General features: G+C 36.7%; 1 protein-coding gene across 4 annotated transcripts in view; it reads left to right on the top strand.

The window, feature by feature from the left end:
• The window catches only part of LOC144248939 (uncharacterized), a 409,608-nt gene that overhangs the window by 9,993 nt on the left and 378,493 nt on the right, over window positions 1-21,122 (top strand). The window lies entirely within an intron of this gene.

Raw genomic sequence — 21,122 nt, 5'->3', positions numbered from 1 at the left:
TTTGAAATCATGTGTGGCTCAATTTTAGTTCCTGATTTTTTTTCTCCCTCTAGGTACCTAAACTGTCAGTAGATTTGGCCTTCGGTCTACTGTGATAATTCTTATTCACTCACACTTCAGAGTTATTTTGTGAACTCGTGTAGATGTGATCAATTTATGCTAAATTTGTATGGTCATTTTCCATCTTGTGGCTGGTTTATTTGTGACTGTTAAGCTTCTGTCAGTGAAGAATTTTAGACTGATACAGGAAAGCCATAACACTTAGAGACCTGCAAGGTGATGTGGATGGTCTGAGGCTGTAGTGTTCCCATTGCCATGGTTGTTTGCCAATCTCCTATCTTCTCTAATTGGAGCATAACAATCCTGACCATTTATCATTAAGCATTGCAACATCAGTCTCTGGCCTTTTGCTGAACTCTGAAGAATTGTGACTTTTCTTTGAACTCTCAGCTTTTAGTTCCACTGACCCTGTGGCCCATTTATAACTGCTGTGCCATTTATCACTCTGGGGCTTAGAAATATGGTTTGGGGGAAAGGCTCAAGTGCAATCATTCACACCTATGTCCTCTTTGTATTTGGACTTCACAGTTTCTGTGTAGTGTAACTGATAGGGAGAGATTAGTTACAAAACTGTAATTCCATTGAAGGATTGTGATAATACCCTACCATAGACTGTATATGATGCTCAAGAGGTTTGACATCACTGGGGTTCTGAGATTAAGTTACAGCATCTACTATTACTCTCTGTCAGTATCTGTTTTAGAAGCTGATTTTTGTGCAACCCCAGTATAAAATCCAGATTATTTTCTGAGTTAGGAGACTTGCTGTTGCATCAATCGTCTCAGAGTCTGTTAATAGTTAAACTATAGCATGACATGAAACTGATTTGGTACAAAAAGACAGAAATATTTATTTTTCCATGCTACAAAGGAATTCTCTGAACTGACTACTAACAAGGTCTTGGGATATCAATTTGAATCAGAACTTCTTTGGCATTCTATCTGTTTTGTGCTCTGAGGTAAAAAAAAAAAAAAAATAAAAACAACAACAAACAAGCAGCAAGCATGTGTTACTTCAGGCTAATCAGTATCATTTCTGGAAAGAAATCAGTGTATATTTTACAAGTAAAACAAACTGACTCCTAATTCTTTTACATTACTCTCTCCCTGTACAGTTTCTGCTATTTGCACACATGAACATACACACTTACTGTTCCTGTGCCCCTAGGAAACTATGGCTTCCCCTTCCTAAAGCTTTTCTTCATGTCTTTCTTTTATCTGATTTTATTTTATTTTATTTTATTTTATTTTATTTTATTTTATTTTATTTTATTTTATTTTATTTTATTTTATTTTATTTTATTTCTCTCTCCTTCTACCTTTTCTTGTAAATTTTTCCATCACTTATGAGAGAAACTGCTGAATATGTTGTGCTTTAATGTGATTTTGGCCAAAAAATGCTTATTTTCAAAGTGATTTGCCCTTGTGTAAAAGAAATTAAGAATTTAAAACTCCATCAAAGTATGAAGTTATGCATATGACTGAGAGATCTTTTCACAATTCATATGAGGGAAACTAGGTAAGGGAAGAGTTCAGACAGATGAACAGCTCCAAAACTTTAGGAAGAACTTTCTTCTTCTGAGAATAACTCTCCTGTTATGAGAAATAGATCAGGATATTCTGTCAAGGTTTGGAATTTTATGCCATGAGGAAAAAAAATGTTTTATTTGAAATAGAGAAATGTTTATTTATTTCTTCATTATAATGTGAACCACTCAGGAGAATGATTAGAATAATTATTTCACTTGGCATTCTCTAATCAAAGACTCCCATTTTTATGTAAGAATCAAAAAGTTTATTCATTGTTCTTCCTTAGGCTTCATTTTGCCTCCCATGTCCAGGTTTCCTGGTTGGGTGGTGTCTCCTGCCATTCCATCCCTTTATGAGCACAACATTCCTGTGCTATGTTATGGTGTAGAGTGGAAGGGAGTCTGCACAGGTGTCTGGGCCCTTTTCCTAGTGCCTGCATTCAGTGTACTTTTTTAGGATCGAGAAATGTTAAATTCTTGCAAAGATTTCAATTTATGCCAGAAAAGGAATGAAACAAAATATTTTGAGATATATGTCCAGTTTCACAGTAAAATGTGCCAAGGCATCCGTCAGCTTTCCTTCCATTTTCAAATCCACCTTTCTCTTTACTATAAAATGTATAGAGTTCTGTAGTAGCTGTATAATCTATCTATTGCACCCTCTCTGGTGCAGCTTGGTTTTAGTATAAATTTCATGGAAATTTCCAAGTTTATTAGAAGGAAAAAGCAAGTGATAAGAGATGAGCAATCAAAAGGACCAATTATCCAGAAATTTTCAAACTGCAAGAAAAAACGCAGGAAAAATTTGGGACATAATTTTTCTTTTTCAGCTTTGGATCCCCAGTGCATATAGATACTTTCTTGTAATTCTGATTAAAATATCTAATATCCAGGTGAGACATAGGATTGGAGAGATGGGGTTTTTTCTACAGTCTCAGCACTTCCTGTTACTCAGCTGTGAGTAGTTACATGCCAATATTCAAACTTTGCCTCCTCAGCCTTACATTAAGCTTTTCAGTAATTACCATTTAGAATAAAGAAATGTTGTGGTATCCCAATGCAGCCATTGGTTAGGTGCAATGCTACTTATGTTTAATTAGCAGATAATTGGTCATTAGTGTTTGTAAATGTTGTATAACTGCAAGCCTTTGCTGTGTTGAAAGGGTTTCAATTTTCATCCATTCAGGACAAGGCACTTAAACCATTTTGTGTCTGTATTCAAAGTTAGTACTCAAATGAAACCCTGTAAATCTTTGTTCCCCTCAAAGGGGAAAATGTAAATGACATGAACCAGTCACCATGAGATGTTTTAGTGCTGGCCTGCTCAAGGTGATGTCGTTTATACAGTGTTTCATAAATCAGTTCGGTTTTAGTGTCATTTAAAATGCTCCATTCAAGTTTAAAACTAAACTGAAGCAGAGGCATAGAAGAAAGGGAAGGTTATTCTGGTTTAAATGTAGAAAAACTGGTCAATTGTTTGATTCTTGCAGTATTTACTGGAAGCTTTTCTGGCACTTCTTTGCTCACTGGAAGCTTTTCTGGCACTTCTTTGCTCTCTTATGTATTGTTCAGTATTTAGTTAATTTTTTTTTTTTTATTTCTATTTCACAAAGATTGAGAAAAACATAGCTTCAATAGATTTGTTTTGGAGTTTATATATTATGTGTAAAATAGGGTTAGCATTACTCCTGTTTTCTAAACAATAAGATGCGAGATCCTCTCATAAAAACAAACAGAAGAAAATTAATCTTCTTCTAGAGTTTGGAAAAGGGGTCTTAATTTATTTTTGTGGACGATTCATTGAGGATTTGATTTAGTTACATAAAAGGTGGCTGGCTCTCCACAAGAGAGCTGAATGGGTAATTCTGCATCTGTAACAAAAAATGATTGTCTAAGAAGTAGGTGCTTGTATTTTAGAGCTACCTGGTGAAGTAAATTTTAGTTTTTCCTAAACAGTTCAGAGAACATTGAGTATTGGTCTGTATATCATAGTGATACAACATCATACTTTTCAGATAGCCTCCCCACATGTTCTTTTTGGGGAATAGCATTAACTTTTTTATTCCTGAGCCAGTAAACCCCAGGGAATTTCCCTCCCAAGTGTGCCCAAGGGGAAATTGGGACAAATAAGTTTCTTGTATTTTTGGTTAGTTTTTTTTTTTCTCAGTGGTTTATAAAAAAATTAAATAATTAAAATTGGACTATAAATAATATACTGATCTTGCCTGCTGTGAGGTGCAATGTTGTCCTTTTCAATAGAAGGAAAATTTAGTCTCTAAATAAAATGAGTTTGCTCAGCTGTCCATGGACTGAAGGGGCAAGTGGGAAAGGAGGGACCAGCAGAAGCTGCACAGTGGTAAAACCCAACTTTTAATTCACCAAACCTAACCTTGCTTCTGCAGCTCCACACAATTTAAAGAGGGGTTTTGTATGGGTTTTTTTTTTGGTTTTTTTCATATGGTTTATGCGATCTGTGATAGATAGTGTTGCCCCTCCCCCTCAGATTTGAAAAAAATTGTAGTGGCTGCTGATGCTGTTTTGTAATGTGATTTTTTAACATCCTGTTCTTCAAATGTGAAGTTCAGGAAAACCCTTTTATTTTAGTGACAGCAAAATGCCTGCAGCTTGGATTCCTTGAAAAAGTGAAAATGCTTTGTGACATGAATGCAATTTACCCTTAGCATCCTCTGTACAGTGCTCTCTGATCTGTTTGCTTCCCATGTACTTTCAACCCCATTGAAAATGCCTTAAGGTCCCACTTGATAACACTCGTGAGCCAAAGCATGCTGAACTTCTGAAAGATGATCAGAATGGTCTGCAAAAAAAAAACCATGCACCTGAGTGTTCAAAAAGGCTTGGGAGAGATTGCTTTCTTCCAGAGCTGGCTTGCAGTTTCAGATTTGAGGATGGTTTCCCTGCTTGGATTTATGTGTTCATATTGAGGATTCAGTTTTGGCAGGTCTCTATTTCTGAATATTACAGTGCATGCAAATTCAGACTGAAAATATATTTTGAAAGGTGGTATCTTGACTGATATTTCCTTGAGTTTCTTATTGCAGGAGAACAAGAGGAAGAAGAATAATGATGCAGCAAAAATTATCCTACGGCTTTTATGTAGGAAGTTGTGAGGGTAGATGCTGACTCAAGAGGAAAAAAAGAAATAGAAAATCTAATAATGGTGCAGCTGATTTTGGGTCTTTTTATTGGTTTTTTTTTGTTTGTTTGTTTTGTTTTTCCATAGTTGCGTAACTTGGTGTTATGTATAAGTATGATTTTGTGTATGATTTTTGTTTTTTTTTAAATTATTTTTATGGAAAAATTAAAAAGTTTGGATAGTTTTCCTTTAGTCAAATTCATTAGAAGCAACCTATCCTAATTCCTCCTGAGTAGGAAGCAAATGCTGCAAATATAGTAGCACATATTTGCATATGTATTTAATATGTTTAAATATAATATACATCAGGGAAGGGTGGGTATTATGTGTGTAATAGCATTATGTAGAAATAATGGTTATTGTCCACCTGAAACAATTTGAGTACAGATGTGCTCTTAGGACCATTTGTGCTTACCTTGGATGCTCTTACAGCTTATCATAGGCTCTGTCCTGTGATCTACACCCAAGTTCAGCTATATTTAGACAGCCTGTGTTCCCCTCTGCAAGGCAGTTCCATGTATAGACATATAGTCTAAAAGATATATTCTGTACCCAACTGCAAATTATTTATCTTTTGTGCTTAGACTGAAAGAATTTATCAATGACCAGTGTCAAAACATTCTGGTTTACTACATGTCTTAGATGATTTCCTTCATACCTAGAGACCCTTAAGAAAAAGTAGCAAACAGAAAGGACTAGAGAGTTATTTTTATTGTAGCTGTGCTTGAAAACTCCACCGACTATTATGGTTCTGCTCACTCACTTTATGTGGAAAGAGACAAAACTTGATTTTTTAATTGTCTCATTACACAAGACTTTGAGATGAAAAAAAAAAAAATAAAGTATTGCTATTTTGTGGAGAGACTAGAATGAAACTCAGGAAAAAAAAATAGAAGCCACACATAGGGAGGAGATTTTCATGGCCTCAAAGCAAGGATGATTAAAATTTTACAATTTAAGACCCTGAACATTCATACATAAGTTTCCCCATAGCAGTAGGCTGCTTATACATACCTTTTCTGTGTTTCAATCACCAAATAATTACTGAAAAAATTGAAGATGCTGGCTGAAGATTTTGAGTTTGGGCTATTGGGAAATCTGCTTGTTCTTGATTTTAAAAAAGTAACATAAGAAATCCTTGGAGGAGGTGGGAAAATCCTCACTGAGTTTCAGTGTATAGTTCAAGGCATTTCTATGTACCCTTTGTTTTCCATGTAGTTTAAATCTATGGCATGATCAGTGGGTTTTTGGAAAATATTTTTTCAGTTTGGAAGTCCTACTGGTAAAGGACCACTCTAGAACATAACTCTCATCTTATTTAAGCAGTTGGTACATTAGGAATTGTGGCTTGGCTTCCAGCTTTGAGTCTTGCAGTTTTAATTTGAAAGAAATTTTTCACATTTAAATATGATCTACTGTTCTTTTATTTAAAAGTTGTTTGTTGATTGTATTTAAAGTATAAATAGTACTACTTCATTAAGCTATTCTGGTCTAGAACCTTTATTTATACCTTGGTCTGATCTTACTGTTAAAAAGAAAAAATAAAAATAACCCCAGCCTTGGAAATAAAAAACATGACTTTGAAATGTTTGTTAGGCCTCAAAAGTCTTTGTATTAATCTATTTGACATTAATTATGCATTTTTGACACAATAGTGGAAATAACTTTCGTGCCAATATCATAATTAGTAGCAGGAATTTTACTGTGTTCTGTATAGTCACAGAAAGGCATAACTACCTAATAATCTTCTGTTGCAAGTTCACTCTTTTGTTCTTTGCTCCTGTAGAATACCTATCCTTCAGACTTTTCTCCATGTGCAGTGAGTTGCCTGCATCATGTTTATAAACACAGACTGTTGCAGCTCTGTCAGTCTCCTGAGCTTCTTGTCTACAAATGTGAGCCTTGGCCATCGCTTCTTTTCCTTCCTATCACTTTCTCCTTATCAAACACTTCCACTGGATTTGTGAATTTTCAGGGGAGAAACTGTTTTGGTTCGAGAAATAGTGCAAATTGGTCTGAGACCTGAAAGGTTTTTTCCTCCCTTTCTTCTCTGCTGCATGTAGTGAAATTTTGCTGTGTGTTTATTTTTGAGATTTTTCAACTTGCAAAGTCTGAAAAGTGACATGAATGCTTTGCTGTGAGAGGTAGTCCCTCTCTTTAAGAGGATAAAGGAGGGCTGGTCCCTCTCCTCTATGAGGATACCAGAATGTCAATCATGGGAGTGCTTGGATAGGCTTCAAGTAATAAAGTGTGAGAGGCACCACTGAAGCCACATTTAAAAACACCACGGCTGCAAAACTTTCAAGTGGCAGCGAAGCTGTGGGCACTGACAGAGCTGATGAAGCCACTCTCCACCACAAACATGCTTGTAATTAAAAACATACGAATTTAGCACCTGCTTGTACTCCCTTGGAAATCTGGTGCCTGAGCATAACTTGTGTGGCCAGCTCACACTGCACCTGCCTCCCGGATCTTCCAGATCCCATCTCCAGCTCTGTCCTTAGTGCATCACCATGCACTAAAGTCCTTTGGGAAAGTCATGCTTGGTTCCCAGTCTCCTTGTATTTAACATTGGGTGGGAAGTGGAAAACCTCTCTCCTTGCCTGGCTCAGCAGGAGTGCTGGTTGTGGGGCCATGGGTGCACATTGGAGCCTGCCCTGGAGCCTTTGGCACAGCACACGGAGCTGCTCCCAGGTGTATTCCCTCCTCTCAGGACTAATGCCTGTCCATGGTCTCCTCTGGAGGGATGTGTGGCTCTGTGGAGAGCCCACAGTGTACTTGCTCTTCCCTCAAAGGCCAATATTTGGGTTTGTTGTTGTTTCCCAGTGGGTTGCCACAGGAATCACTCCCTCTGGAGCGTGGTGGGGAGAGGCATGCAGAACAAGCAGTATCCTCAGGCATGGAGCTCTGTGGGTTTCTGAAGGCATGATTTTCTGTAAGAAATAGCTACTTTGTATGAAAATAACAGATATAGAAAGAATTAAGTCTGAACAGCTTTCTTTGTTTCCTATCATTTAGGGAGTTCTTTGGTTTTCCCCTATTGCTAAACCAGTTGGAGAAACAAGGATCTCTCTGACTCTCCCTTATGGATATTTTTATATAACCCATCAGACCTGAAGCTGTGTTATTCTATTGTAAGAATCACTTTATTTTTCTATTTCACATCTTTTCCCATGCTTTCTTTTCAGTGAAATCTGAAAATTTCCAGATTTAAATGGCAGAACTTTTAGTGTAGAAGCTTGTTAAATACAAAACAAAAGGACTATATATATTATTCTGAGGAAACCAGATACTATAATCCCTATTTATGTGATGGAGAAATGGAGTCAGAGACTTGTTCAAAACTGTAGAGAATTTGGTATGCTACAGATTTGAAACACAGAAGATTTCTTGGCCCTATGCCCCAACCACCAATAAATAAGGCTTCTTCTTATTAGAGCTGAAATATAACTTTTGATCTAGTACTGAGGGAGAATCCTGCTCTTGGTTTGAAGGTGCATTTAGTAAGCTTGTGTTCTTTCATAACTGATTTGTGACAAGCAGATTTATCACCTTATGTTATGTAAGAGGAAAGCTGGCATGTGAGATGCTCCATAAGTTGTAAGGGTAGGAATGAGGTCCTCCCCTCACTCCCAGTTCAGCCTCCGAAGTGCCAGATTTTTCTGTGGGAGAATATGCAACATTTGGGTATGAGCCGATATGAGCTTGCACCATTTAAATATCAGGTTACATCCAGTCATTCCATTCTGTTAAAATAATGCTGGTTTCAGTGCTGTTTTTGTCCCTACCAGAAAAGTTCTTGCTGTCTGCCAAAGCTTTGGTTTCTGCAGCAGGCCAAGCCCTAGTTTTTCTGACAGCCCTATTTGCTGTGCTATGTCCAGACTTTGTGTTGTTCCATGGTCCAGATGGCTTCAGGTGCTTTGATTGAGAGTGTGCAGAGTACACACCTCCTGTGTGCCTGTGTGGTTGGGAACTGGTTTCAGCTGCTCAGTGTGTGCATTACTACAGGATCTTCCATTTGCTGCTCCTCACAGTCACAGAATCACAGAATCATTTATGTTGGAAAAGATCTCCAGGATCATTTGGTTCAATCTTTGATTCATGTCCACCTTATCAGACCATGGCACCAAGTGCTATGTCCAGTCATTTCATGCACACCTCCATTGGAGGATGACTCCCCCACCTTCCTGGGCAGCCCATTCCAATGTTTAGCAATCCTTTCTGTTGGAAGAAATTCCTCCTGGTGTCCAACCTCCACCTTCCCTGGTGCAGCTTGAGGCTATATCCTCTTTCCCTGTCGCTGGTTGCCTGTGAGAAGAGACTGACCCCCATCTCTCTACACCCACTTTTCAGGTAGTTGTAGAGAGAGAAAAGGTGTCCCTGAGACTCCTCCAAGAAGAACAATCCCAGCTCCCTCAGCTTCTTGTGATAGGACTTAGATCTACCTTGAGTGTCTCTCTCCTCGTGGCTACACCAGCTGGGACCTCACCTCACCTGCTGTGTACTGATTTTGCAAGAGCAGTCCCAGCTGGGATGATGAGCTCTGGCTTTCTATGTGCCTGTTACAAGCAGAGTAGAACAATTCTATAGAATTGCTTTAGCAAATACCAAAATAACTCAAAATATTGGAAAAGTTTTACGATCCTCTCACAGGCTTAAATTGCTTTTATGTACTGAGAAAAGTAGTGAGCCTAAGTGCAACCATTACAGCAGGTTTGATGTCACTCCTAATGTTTTAGCAAATTATGTGATCACACTGAAATGCAGAAGTACACATTTCAATTACAGTTTCCAGGCTCTAAGTTTTCTAACCTCTTCCAGGACTTGTCATAAGGGAATTGTGCAGCATTTGTGATTTCTGGTACGAACCCAGAAGGGTTAATGATTCTTTCAGTAAGTACCTGAAATTTTAGCAGTTGATAAGTTTCTTTTCTATTTCTGAATGCCCCTTTGAACTTCAGATTAATCTTCTAAACACTAAGGGCTTTAGGAGCTCATCATGTGATGGGAATTATTGTACCTATTGTGACTTTTTCATTAACTTGATGGATATTCAAAAATGGATACAGACGAATGATTAGATTAAAAGTGAGTGCAACAACTAAGCTCTATATAGTTGGGGAAGATATAACCCAGCTATAGAGGTGAGCTTATTGGAACATTACAAAGTGCTCTATTTTTACACCCTCTTTAGTTGATGGTAGTATTGCACCTCTCTGCTGCTATTACCTGTAGTATCTTGTAATTAATGTAGAAAAGATGCTGGGAAGTACTTGTTACATCTTTAAATTATTAGTTCTGGGTTTCTGGTGCTCCACAATTTAATCCTGCAAATGCTGAAGGTTTCCAGTAGAGGTCAGGATGACATTGTCAGATGTTTTGTGAACGTGTTGACCCGAATAGGAACCATCTAAGATTTTCCTTATTCTCACAGGCACAACGTTTGGGTGGGGTTTGTTTGTTTTACCTTTTTAATATGCAGATAAAGCACTGTATAATTATTTTGGTTTTCTCTCCAGACTTCATCAACAGCTTTGTAAAATTTGATGGCAAACATATCAAATTTGTTCAAAGAATGTGATGGTTGGGAATAAGAAAAAACAGTGGGAAGGGCATGAGCCTGAAAAGCTAATGCTGCTATTGAGGTAAATGTTACAGTGCAAATGTTAAGACTAGGGGACCTGAGAAATTGCTTTAGAATAGTTTTAATTTTTTTATACTGTGTATAAATTTGTACAGAAATATATATATACACATTTTTATATTCATACATATATCACACATACCTACACAGATATCTTTATATATATATCAGCACTCATATATTTTTATCTAAGACTGTGTTAAACACACACAGCAGCGACACTTAAGCAGCCTTTGCTTTGGCAACTCATCTTTACTTTTTCATTGTAGCTGCTGTCTCCTGGCTTTAGTAAAATAATAGATCTGACTGAAAAAGTAACCCTATGGAGCAGAGGAAAAAAGATAATTTTTGGATTTTCTTTTTCACCCACACCAATTACTTGATTGGTTTTACAGCATCACCATGCAAATAAGCATATCCACCCAGGGCACTGAGCTATTAGTGGAACAAGAACTGCCTAAACTGTCTTGGTGACTGGAAATACTAAAATACTAAATCCTCTTCTAGATTCTGGAATGCAGTTTCCTGACTGGGGTAGATTTTGTGGCAGGTTCTGTAATGCAGACCCACAGACTGTGTAGCCTTTTGCACAGGCACATCACAGAACTGCTTAATTTCCCTTATTTTGCAGAGTTCATTGTTGGCTGGCATTGCAATATATGTTTCTGTTTTCAGATTTGTGTTGCATTAAGATCTCAAATATATCTACACATGTGCTCAGGCACTCGCCACACACAAGAAGTTACCTGTGTTGTATTTAATGCCTTTCTGTGCTTACAAAACTGTGGCAGTCAGGCTCCATGTACTCACTGGCACACTGGTTAGTGGCGCATCAGCAATTTACAGGTTTCACACACTAACCCTTTTGTAAAATGTATGTTCTTATCTGGATGTGTGTAGGGATCAACTCTTGCAATCCAGCCTTCAGTGGGCATCCACTGCAGGTGCATTCGTGTCTCCACTGTTCAAAGACTCTTCAGTATCTGAGTTCTGTTGTTTGCTGCCCCTTAGACAAAATGGCTTTCTCCACTTTTGGTAGAAACCAACTACAAACCACATCAAAAATCTCCAAAATGCAGTTTGGTTACCTAAACAGGACAAGATGATGTTCACCATTTCTGAGTATAGAAAGTGTTATGGAGGAAGATAAATAGCTGAGAGTGAGGTGCAATAAGATGACTCTGAAACTAAATCTACTTTTCCTGATGTCTGCTCTAAATTGTCTTGCCATTAAAGGTTTTATCAGACCATGACATACCTTCCAAGGGAAGTAGTGAAAGTTCATATTACTGGTGACATTAATAGCTAGACTGGAAAAATCACTTTGAATGCATATAGGGAAATAACTAAAATGTTCAGGGAGACATATTATGTAGCTCAGTTGCTCTTTTTTGATCTATTTATAGTGACAAAATGAAATCAAATATAATGCTTTTTAGTTTTTTAAAAAACTCCTGTTTTAGAAATTATTTTGTGTCCACATAGATGTTTCATCTTTGAATTGGAAACAAGAATATTTTGAAATCAAGCATTTCTGGACCAAGATGGCAGCAAATGAAATTAAGCAATGTTGTCTCATGTTATCTGCTATATAATTTATCATAATAGGTAAGCACAGCTTACAAATTACAAGGTCACCTTACATTTAGGGATTTAGGTTTTCTTACCATAAAGGAGGTCTATTTTCTCATAGTGATTCTTACCATTTAAGAAGTCTATCTAACTGGGTGATGAAAACATACTTATTTTCACATAAATTCTGAGATAAGTTCATTGCTATACTGTGCATTGGGTAAAGAAGAGCAGTATTTCTCATAAACTCAAGGATTTTTGGCTCATGAAGACCAAACTATTCTTCTGAGATGAAAACTGTCTGGATGTTTGAATTTCAGGTTTATCATGACTAACCAAGTGTTTAAAAAAATAATTCTGTAGCAGAAGTACATGGCAGACTTTATTTACTTATTTTGCAATTTTAAGAGAAGAGATATTTTTGGTAGCTATCGCAGTGGCCCTTGGGCTACTTGGACTTTATAGAAAGATCTACCTGAGACATCTTTAGAGTGTTTAGCCCAGTTGCTTTTTAGTTCTTGTCTGACTCTGCCTCGTGTTTACTCCCAGGTACTGCCAGCTTTTATTCTGTTGGGTTTAAGCAAGCTGTTTTTCCTGCAGATGCCTCCCAGAAAAGAGTGCCACAACTCCCCCGCTTCTCCTGGTAGCTCTTTTTTTCACCAGCCCAATTTTAACTCATCTTCCCCATAAATGCCACTCTTGTGAGAATGGCCATGCACAGTGGCACTCATCCTGTCTCGTTGCAGGCCCAGCTGGCTCTCAGAAAGGAAGTGCTGATGGTTACAGTCCTCTGTCAAATGGGGTACCAAAACTTGAGTCCTCTTTGTCTTATTTTTCTTAACTAGCTGCCTTTTTCTGTGCCAGAGTCGATGGCCTTTTGTCTGACTACAAAGCTCTCATCCCATTTTGCCATTTGGAGGCCTTGATCTCTTGTAATACTCCAGGTAAAACATTTTCCATGGTCATTGGCATCATGCACATCTTGGAAGCACCTAGCAGTTAAGAAAGGAAGAAAGGATCTCTACTTCAACTTTGCCAGCTTTTAATCTTGCTTGCCAAGTTCTCTTTTCTTGACTCTTGGGTTAGGATTTTTTTGTAGTTGGTTGTGTGATTTTTTTTTTTTTTGCTCATTTTATGCCATTAGCTAAAAAACAATTAACTTTAACTTGTAGTTTGAAACATATAAAGATAATAAAGATGAAGCATGCATTCTCCTTCCTGGTCAAAGCACAGAGTTAACACTATTACTGAGGGAGATATTAAAGAAATAACACACAAAAATATTTGTAAAAGTGCTGCTTCATTCTGGGAAAAAATATCCACTTATTTCTGCAATATGTAAACTACTGTTTTCCAAGGTAAGTTTTGAGGAATGTTCTCTGCTGAGAACCTACCATAATTTTAGTTATTGTGGTTATTGCTGAGTAGTAACTCAGCACTGCTTGTCTTCCAATTCAAATTCAAAGATCTGCTTCATATTTGATTTTTATTACATATACATTGCAGTCTTACTTCACTTTTCTGAATTTCTTTGCAGAGATGCAGCAATATTTACATTCTTATTAATTTTAGTTTGTTTTTGAAATATAAGTTCTAAATGACACAGAGAGAGAATCAAAGGAACAGACTCAGCTCCTGTCCTGTTTTTTTGCCCAGATCCCTTGTCTGTAATTTTGAATATGGCCTTTTATATTTCAGATCCACAAAGTACTCACACTTTTTACCTCTGATGTCCTAAAAGCATCCACTGAAGTTTTTCTAAAGACAGTTTCTTCTATTTCTGAGCTAATGCAGCCTTTCCCACATGAAAGAGTAATATCTTCTTATCCTGCTTTCAAATTTAGTTTTTTTACTACATCATATTTTTAATAACCAAAAAGTTCTGAATAAGTGGTACCATTTTGTCATTTTCAGATCATGGTTTGGTCAACAAATATAAGCTATGTGTATTAAATCTTGAATGGTTGAGTTCATTTTTTTGGGGAACCATATGAGTGAAAAAAGATTAAATTCTATTGTATCCAGATCTGCATTGAACTCTTATTGTGTTTGCTGTTGCCCCATTCCATATGCTTCTTATTTATATGTACCTGCCTCCCAGTTAAATCTTCATTAACATCTGCAGAGTCTCAGTTTGCTTTCATCCAACATGAAGGATTAGATGTTTTAAACCATATACATATACATACATGTATATTTTTATCTTACTTTTCTTCTGAACCTCCAAAAGAAGCACAGAATTAGTGGAAAACCCAGAAGTGGAAAGAGATTACAATATTAGAAAAACGTTGACACTCATAATTCTTTTTAAGTTTTGCATGGCTACTGATTTATTTGCACTTGTGGGGTTTTTTGTTTTTGTTTGTTTGTTTGTTTGTTTGTTTTTAATTCATTGCAAATGTAAATGTGTATGACAATTTTCATTATACAGTATGAGACTGAATGTTGTCTGGAGTAGTTGATGTTCTTCCAAAAAAGCTCTAATTTAATAAGTAAATGTCTTCAAAACTCTCCCAACTGGGGAACTGATTACAATGGGAAGCAAGTGATCAACTTTACTGCTGTGCTGAAGGAAAATAAATTTACCCTTGCCATTGACACCTTAAGTAAATCATGGGTTGTACATGTTGTGTCTGTCTTCAAATGAGCTTGCACTGAAACTCTGACTGTGTAAGAAGATGTAACAAATGCTCACTGGTATAATGATTGGTCTCTGCTCAGTACTGGAAGCACAGAACTAATGCCTAGAATACAGAGGCTGAATTGTTACTCCTAAGGACAAAAAAAAAAAAGAAGTATAACCATTACTTCAGGTCACCACTAAGGTCACTGACAGCACAGCATGGGGGATTCAAGTAGAGCAGCATGACTGCGACTCGCTCATGGCTGTGAAAGAGGTCTTTAGTCCCCATTGCCACTAGGTGATTAAATTGGAAGACAGAATACATTCTTTTGTATTTATTTACTTTTTTAAAAAGAAAGGAAAAAGAAAGTTTGAAAACTGAAATTTGAGAAGAATCCATTATAAATAAGCATTGTTGTTGGTCCTACTGTTTACTGTTCCATGAAGATTTTGTCTGTTAAATGAGTAAAATCAGGGGTGAGTGGGTTGGTGGGGAGACCCCTCTGAAATCCATGCACTGCTTGTTTTAATAATTAGATGTGGCTCTGTTGTCACACTGGAGTCCAGCTTTTATCATTCTTGGCAGACAGAGCAGAGCAGCACTCTGGCACTTGACCTGCCCATAAAAACTTGAACAGGAAACAGCAATAAATAATCCACTCAAAAGGCCCTTGAGAAGAGCATTGCACTTGATTCCTTATAGGAATTGCTTGTTACTTCAGTGACAAAGTAGGCTCCTTCAAAACACAAGCTTTGTAGTGTTAGCATTTTTAAAATTTATTTTTTATTAATAAATGTCCTAATGGTAGCTTGCAAGATTTTTTTTTTTTTTTGTGTATACAAGACCTGAAGGAGATTTCAAAGTTTTTTTCAGTTTTATTCCTTTTAAACATAAGAATAAACTTACAGCTTATACACACACATCCAAACAGCATTTCAAAGAAAGAACAAACCAGCCAACATCTTCCTCCAGAACTGCTCCTGGCTTCTTTCACATGGGGACCCTGATTTTTCTTGTTCTGTTTTCCATGGCAGCCTTCATCCTGCTGAAGTGACCCAAGAGTTTGACTCCAAATCCCTTACCTCGGGCAGAGCACCCCACCTAACTTGGAGCCTGGTCATTGAAACTGGCATGAGGTGCAAAAACTGCTCCAGTTTCTCTAGAAATTTATTTCCTCAGTTTTTGAGGGAAGTGGAAGGGTATTTAATTTCCTGCTCTAGCCTGAAAGAAAAGACTGATTCTGTTTGTATTTTTCACAATGTGATCCGTTCCACAAATATTTGCTTTAATCTCTGTTTTTTCACATTAAGTAAATTAGAGAACTAAGGGAATAATTTGTAGTGGGTTTAGTCACACAGCAATTTTTTTCATGTGTGTACAATAATCTAATTTTTCATGTTCATTTCAGTGCCCAGAATTAATCTACACTGCTTGGTAAAGAAAAGGGAAATGTTTAATATTTGCCAAGGAGAATTTAAGACAACAAGGTTTGGAAAGACTACTATCACACTTACCTTTAGTAAACTAAAATTGCAGGGTTGTTTTGTTGGGTTGTTCAATTATTATTTTCACTCATGTAGCGAGAACAGGCAAAACCATTGTATTCTGCCTAGTATATAATTATTAATATGTTAGTTATATATTTAAGTTTTCAAAATTTCCATTAAACATTTAAAAACATTTGTGTCTGTCTTTTGCAAACACTCACCCTTGATATATATCTAATTTATTTTTTTTGAGAGGTTTACCCTTCTATCAAGTATTTATTACCCTACATGGAATTCATAGGCTAGTGAAAAAGTCATTTATTTATTTACTAATTTTCTTGATTATTGACTATGCAAAAGTTTCTACTAATGAGAATTCTTCCCTGTTGTGAATCATTAATACATTAAGTACACTTCAGATTACTCCAGTAATGATACAATGAGAATTGCTTAGCTGATTAAAATGACACAGATGTAGTACTAATTACACATTTTAATTTGGCACCAAACACAATTAATTTACTGATTATCAAAAACAAAAGTAAACTTTTTTTATTATAGTAATTTGCTATAATTTATCACATAGCCATTTTCTTTGTGTAATATTTATGCATTTGACAAACCTACAAAGAGATAAGTAATTAGACCTGTTTCATCCTTCACCGACTGCCTTTTAACCAGAGGTTTTATGTGAACAGCTTGCAAAGACACTGTGAGATGAACCAAATCACAATGGTGATTTGAACCAACAAATATGGGAGTTTTCAAGGTAATTTATGTGGATTATCAAAATTGAATTGTTTAATTTAACTTAGGTTCCTTAAGGTATTTTACAGAGCTATTGTTTGGGCAATGGTTTGTTTGGTTGTAGTTTAGCAGAACTGTCTGTGTTTAATCGCAAATTTTTTTTATAAAAACTTCAAACAAAATTCATTTATAGGCATTTTGAAAAGCCTCAAACGATGCTGCACAGAATAAAAATCTTTATTCCCATAGTAGCAACAATCCCCTGTCTAAATGCTTTGTGCTTGGGAAAGTTTGGAATTATTTGTCCATGGATTTGGGAAATCCAAAATGAGGCAAACATTTTATTTTCATTTAAGGCTAGACTTTGGGCATTAAAAATCTGCAAGCATTAGAAATCTCCATATCAAGCCCTGTCATCAAGTCATTTATTTACCTGTTAAATACTGTCTTTGGAGATCTTCGTCCTGGTGCCTATAGTGCCATGGAATCTTGCCAGATGTGTGGCATCATTAAAGTAGTCTTTGAAGACTATATTGATATAGGATAGACAGGAGTATCTTGGAAGAGGTTGTAATTGTTGGCTCTAGTATGATCCTTTACATGTAGAACCAGGAATTAAAACCAACAAGCCAGAAACCAAGCCCCCATCTTCCAGATTATCCTCTCCCTAAAGCAATAGAGGCAAAACTCCCTCTCTTAGATGCTAATTCTGTATTTTCATGTCACTGGTCTTTCTAGAGAAAAGATCTGTAAGTCACATTTTAATGGATTTAAAGGTCTTTTAGTTAATTTGAAAATGATATACATTTTCAGGTAGTGACACTGTTGTGACCAGTTTAGGCTAGAGAAGCAAAATTTATCAGAACATGGGATGTCCTTTGATCTTTGACTTCATCATGCTTGACATCCTTGTTTTAATTGAGAACTATTTTGTTTTCCATTGCATTTTTCTAAGTCAAAAATTTTGCCACTTGATTTTTATATGTGTGTGATGAGTACAAAGGGAATATGAAATCCTCTATTTGAAATAGAATTTCAAGACAAAAATTCTACTCATTGTGAGTTTTTTCTACTCTGGAAATTATTATTAATTTCTAGGAAATGATAATATATCTAAGTGGAGCATGGGAATCTCCTGAAGAGAGTATAGAATTTAGTTTCCTTGGACACCAACAGAAGTGCTTGTGATGACAAGTGCCAACAGCAGCAGCAGAGTTCTTGTCCCAGGTGAGCACAGGTGTATTTGAAGGAAATGCATGTCCATTCTCTCTTTTAGAATGCTTATTTACCCCTTATCATCTATCTACATCTAGAATCACAGCCACCTGCCAAGAACCACTTTTCCATCTGTTTTCTATAAATATTCCTAAAATACCTCAGACAATGACCCCCCCCACCAACTTGTCTTATATTTTCAACAATGAATCATCTACTAAGGGAAGAAAAGCATTTATTTATATTTTATAAAATAACAATTTCCGCATTTATTTATTTCTTCTTTATTAAATGTGAATTTGGTGATGAACACTTCCACAATGTGTTTTCTTCCTAATTTTAATCAATTTCTTCTTCCTTTTTATATTTTTCCTTTTCAGAAGGGAATATATGTAGTGGCAGGTGTACAGGTATGGACATGTAGTTATGTAGTTACCTGGAAAAAATTAAAATTCCCTTTTAAAAGTAGAAAATAGCAACTTAATTATGTAATATAATTTCACTGTGCTGCACCTTTAAAAAGAAATATGCAGTTGTTTTTGAACTATTAAACTATATGTGTCACTGATTTATCCTGTTACCAAAAGGATCTCATGTGTCACTTGGCAAAATGACAGCTTTCTTTCCCAGTCTATTGTATAATTGTGTTTTGTTAGCTGTTTTTGTTTTATAAATACTGTGCTAAAGGGATCTCTGAAGATCAAGATTTTTGATGCAGTATTTGTCTTTGCTGTTCTTTGATGTTGACCTTCCCCCACTCCCCTCACAGCAACAAGCACAATATTTTGTTCTCAAAAAGTTACCAAATCTGTGTCAGGAAAAAAAGCATTTATTTTCACATCAGAGTTTTTGCAAGCAGGCCAAATCCATTCCAGCAGATTCCTCACTGGAACTCTCCTCAAACAATTTTCCCAGAAAAAAAATAGGCTCATGAAAATTTTATTTACTTGAAAATCTGCAGAGAGGCTCCAGTGCTCTCATTCTTCATATGTTTGACTACACAAGCTTGGAACTCTGGCGTTAGTATTTGTTATTTTTCCTTCTGACAACTTCCCCTTCTAGCAAAAGCAGTGGCACACTCCGCCTGTACATTTACAATGAGAAGTTTCTCCTGTAATATCTAATTGAAATTCTTCTTATTGAAATATAATTGAATTAGTTATTATCTTTTGGTAGTTATGGAAAGAAATTATTTGTCGCTTGCTTTACAACAAATTCTAGATACTGTTCTTAGACATTCTGTTTTTAAGCCCTTTCTTCTCTTTATCTTGTCTTCATTATACTGAACATATGCAGCTCCCTGAGCCTGTTTTCCCAGATCCTGCTTCTGAAATATCTTGTCAGTCTTAAGGCTTCCCTCAGGTTCTCTGCAGCCTCTATACCTTTCTCACAGAGAAATGGCCCAACCCATTAGTGTTTCAGCTGAGCCTCCTCACTGCCAGGAGAGCAGAAAACTTCACATGTCTTTTCCATGACATTTGAAAAATAATTTTTCAGATTGACATTTACTAGTTTTGCACTGACATTCAGTTTTTGGCTTCTGTTCAGTTTGAACTGCTACAACCTCACTGTTTCAGCTGCTCCTTAGCCAGGTAGCTAACATTTTGTATTATGTTTTCATTTTTTTGAAGTGAAATATTTCAATTTTATCTCCATTGAATTGAATCCTGTTGATATTATAGCTCTGATCTGATTTCTGAAATTAGTGTGAAATCTAATCCTGCTCTTGAGGTTGCCTGCAACCCTTCCCAGCTCAGTGATAGCCAGACATCTCATAACATATTTTCTATCCAAGTTGTTAATGAAAATATTTCAAGTTTACCAGATTTTTGCCAAGACTTTGCAGGGTGCAACCTGCAGGTTTGGCAGTTAACCCTTTCTTTGGGAACTGCTCTTCAGACTGTGGTGCATGGCATAGCTGTTCTTATGGCTCAGAATTAGATGCATGTATATTCTATTTTGTATTAAAAGAGGTGCATCTGAGCAGGTGAGGTGTAAGACTCAAAACTTTTCTGCTGGCAGTGCCTCAGCATACTGAACTGGAGGAAACTTCTGGAGGGGGAGCAAGCACAGAACTGCTCCTAAGAGATGAGCCATAACAAGGGCAGGAGAAGCCTGTTCTCCAGTCTGGCTTCCCAGTGTGAAACCACAACGTTCTGTGGTTTCATGGGTTGCAAAAACCTCATACCTACTCTCTCCTGGGTCCTTAAAAAAGCGGAATCTAGTGGCTGGAGGTTGTCAGCCCTGTCCATTAGGGTTGTATTTATACACTAAGAGGAGCTTTAGAAATCAGTTAAGTTGCAGACTTTTTTTTGAACTTTTTCTGACTACACCAAATGTAGTCTTCTGTAAAAAGATTCTCCAAAGCTTTGATCATGGCCAGAGCCTGGTGTGGGATATAAAGCCTTGAGGAGTTAGGGAGAAACCCTTCCCAAAGTTCCTGTGGCCTGGAAACATGCTCTGCACTGTCTCATCCCAGTGGGACAGAGGGGCAGAGAGGGAGCTGGGGAAGGTGTTATCATTCTCCAGCCTTTCTGCCTGGTGGACACCTATGGATGACTTTGGAAGTCAGAATAACTTCCTGTTATTGAGTCAATGTTTAAACTATGTTTAAGACATTGATGATAAATCAGAATGTGAAATTATATTCTAATTATAGAATTAGGCACTTACAGCTGTCCTTGTGTCTTCAAGGTTACAATATTTGTCTCAAACAGCTCAATCCAAAAGGCTTGACCTGATGAGAATTTGTGTTCTCTCAACTAAAATATAATTTATACAAGAATATATTCTCAGCACATTTGAAAACTAAATAATAAAAATTATCTAAGCATAAGAAATTTATAGCCTGGCTTCGCTGTTGCCTTCTGGAATCTGTGTTTGCAACCTGATAGATTTTATAGCTCAGCAGACTAACTGATATAATGACATGGCCTTTTAGAATTGCCAGCTGTAGAACTAATTTTGGCTGGAGGAGTGGCCAGATGTATTCCTCACTGTCCTCAGAATGAACTGGGTTAGTGGGGACTATAAATAGCTTCATAAATATTTTACTATGTCTACATTTTTGCACTGATTTAAAAGATAGGAG

The sequence above is a fragment of the Lonchura striata genome, chromosome 1 (genome assembly GCF_050655825.1).
Source record: "Lonchura striata isolate lonStrDom1 chromosome 1, ASM5065582v1, whole genome shotgun sequence".
Taxonomy (NCBI): domain Eukaryota; kingdom Metazoa; phylum Chordata; class Aves; order Passeriformes; family Estrildidae; genus Lonchura; species Lonchura striata.
The sequence above is the reverse complement of the archived record's forward strand: the minus strand, read 5'-3'. Positions and strand labels throughout refer to the sequence as shown.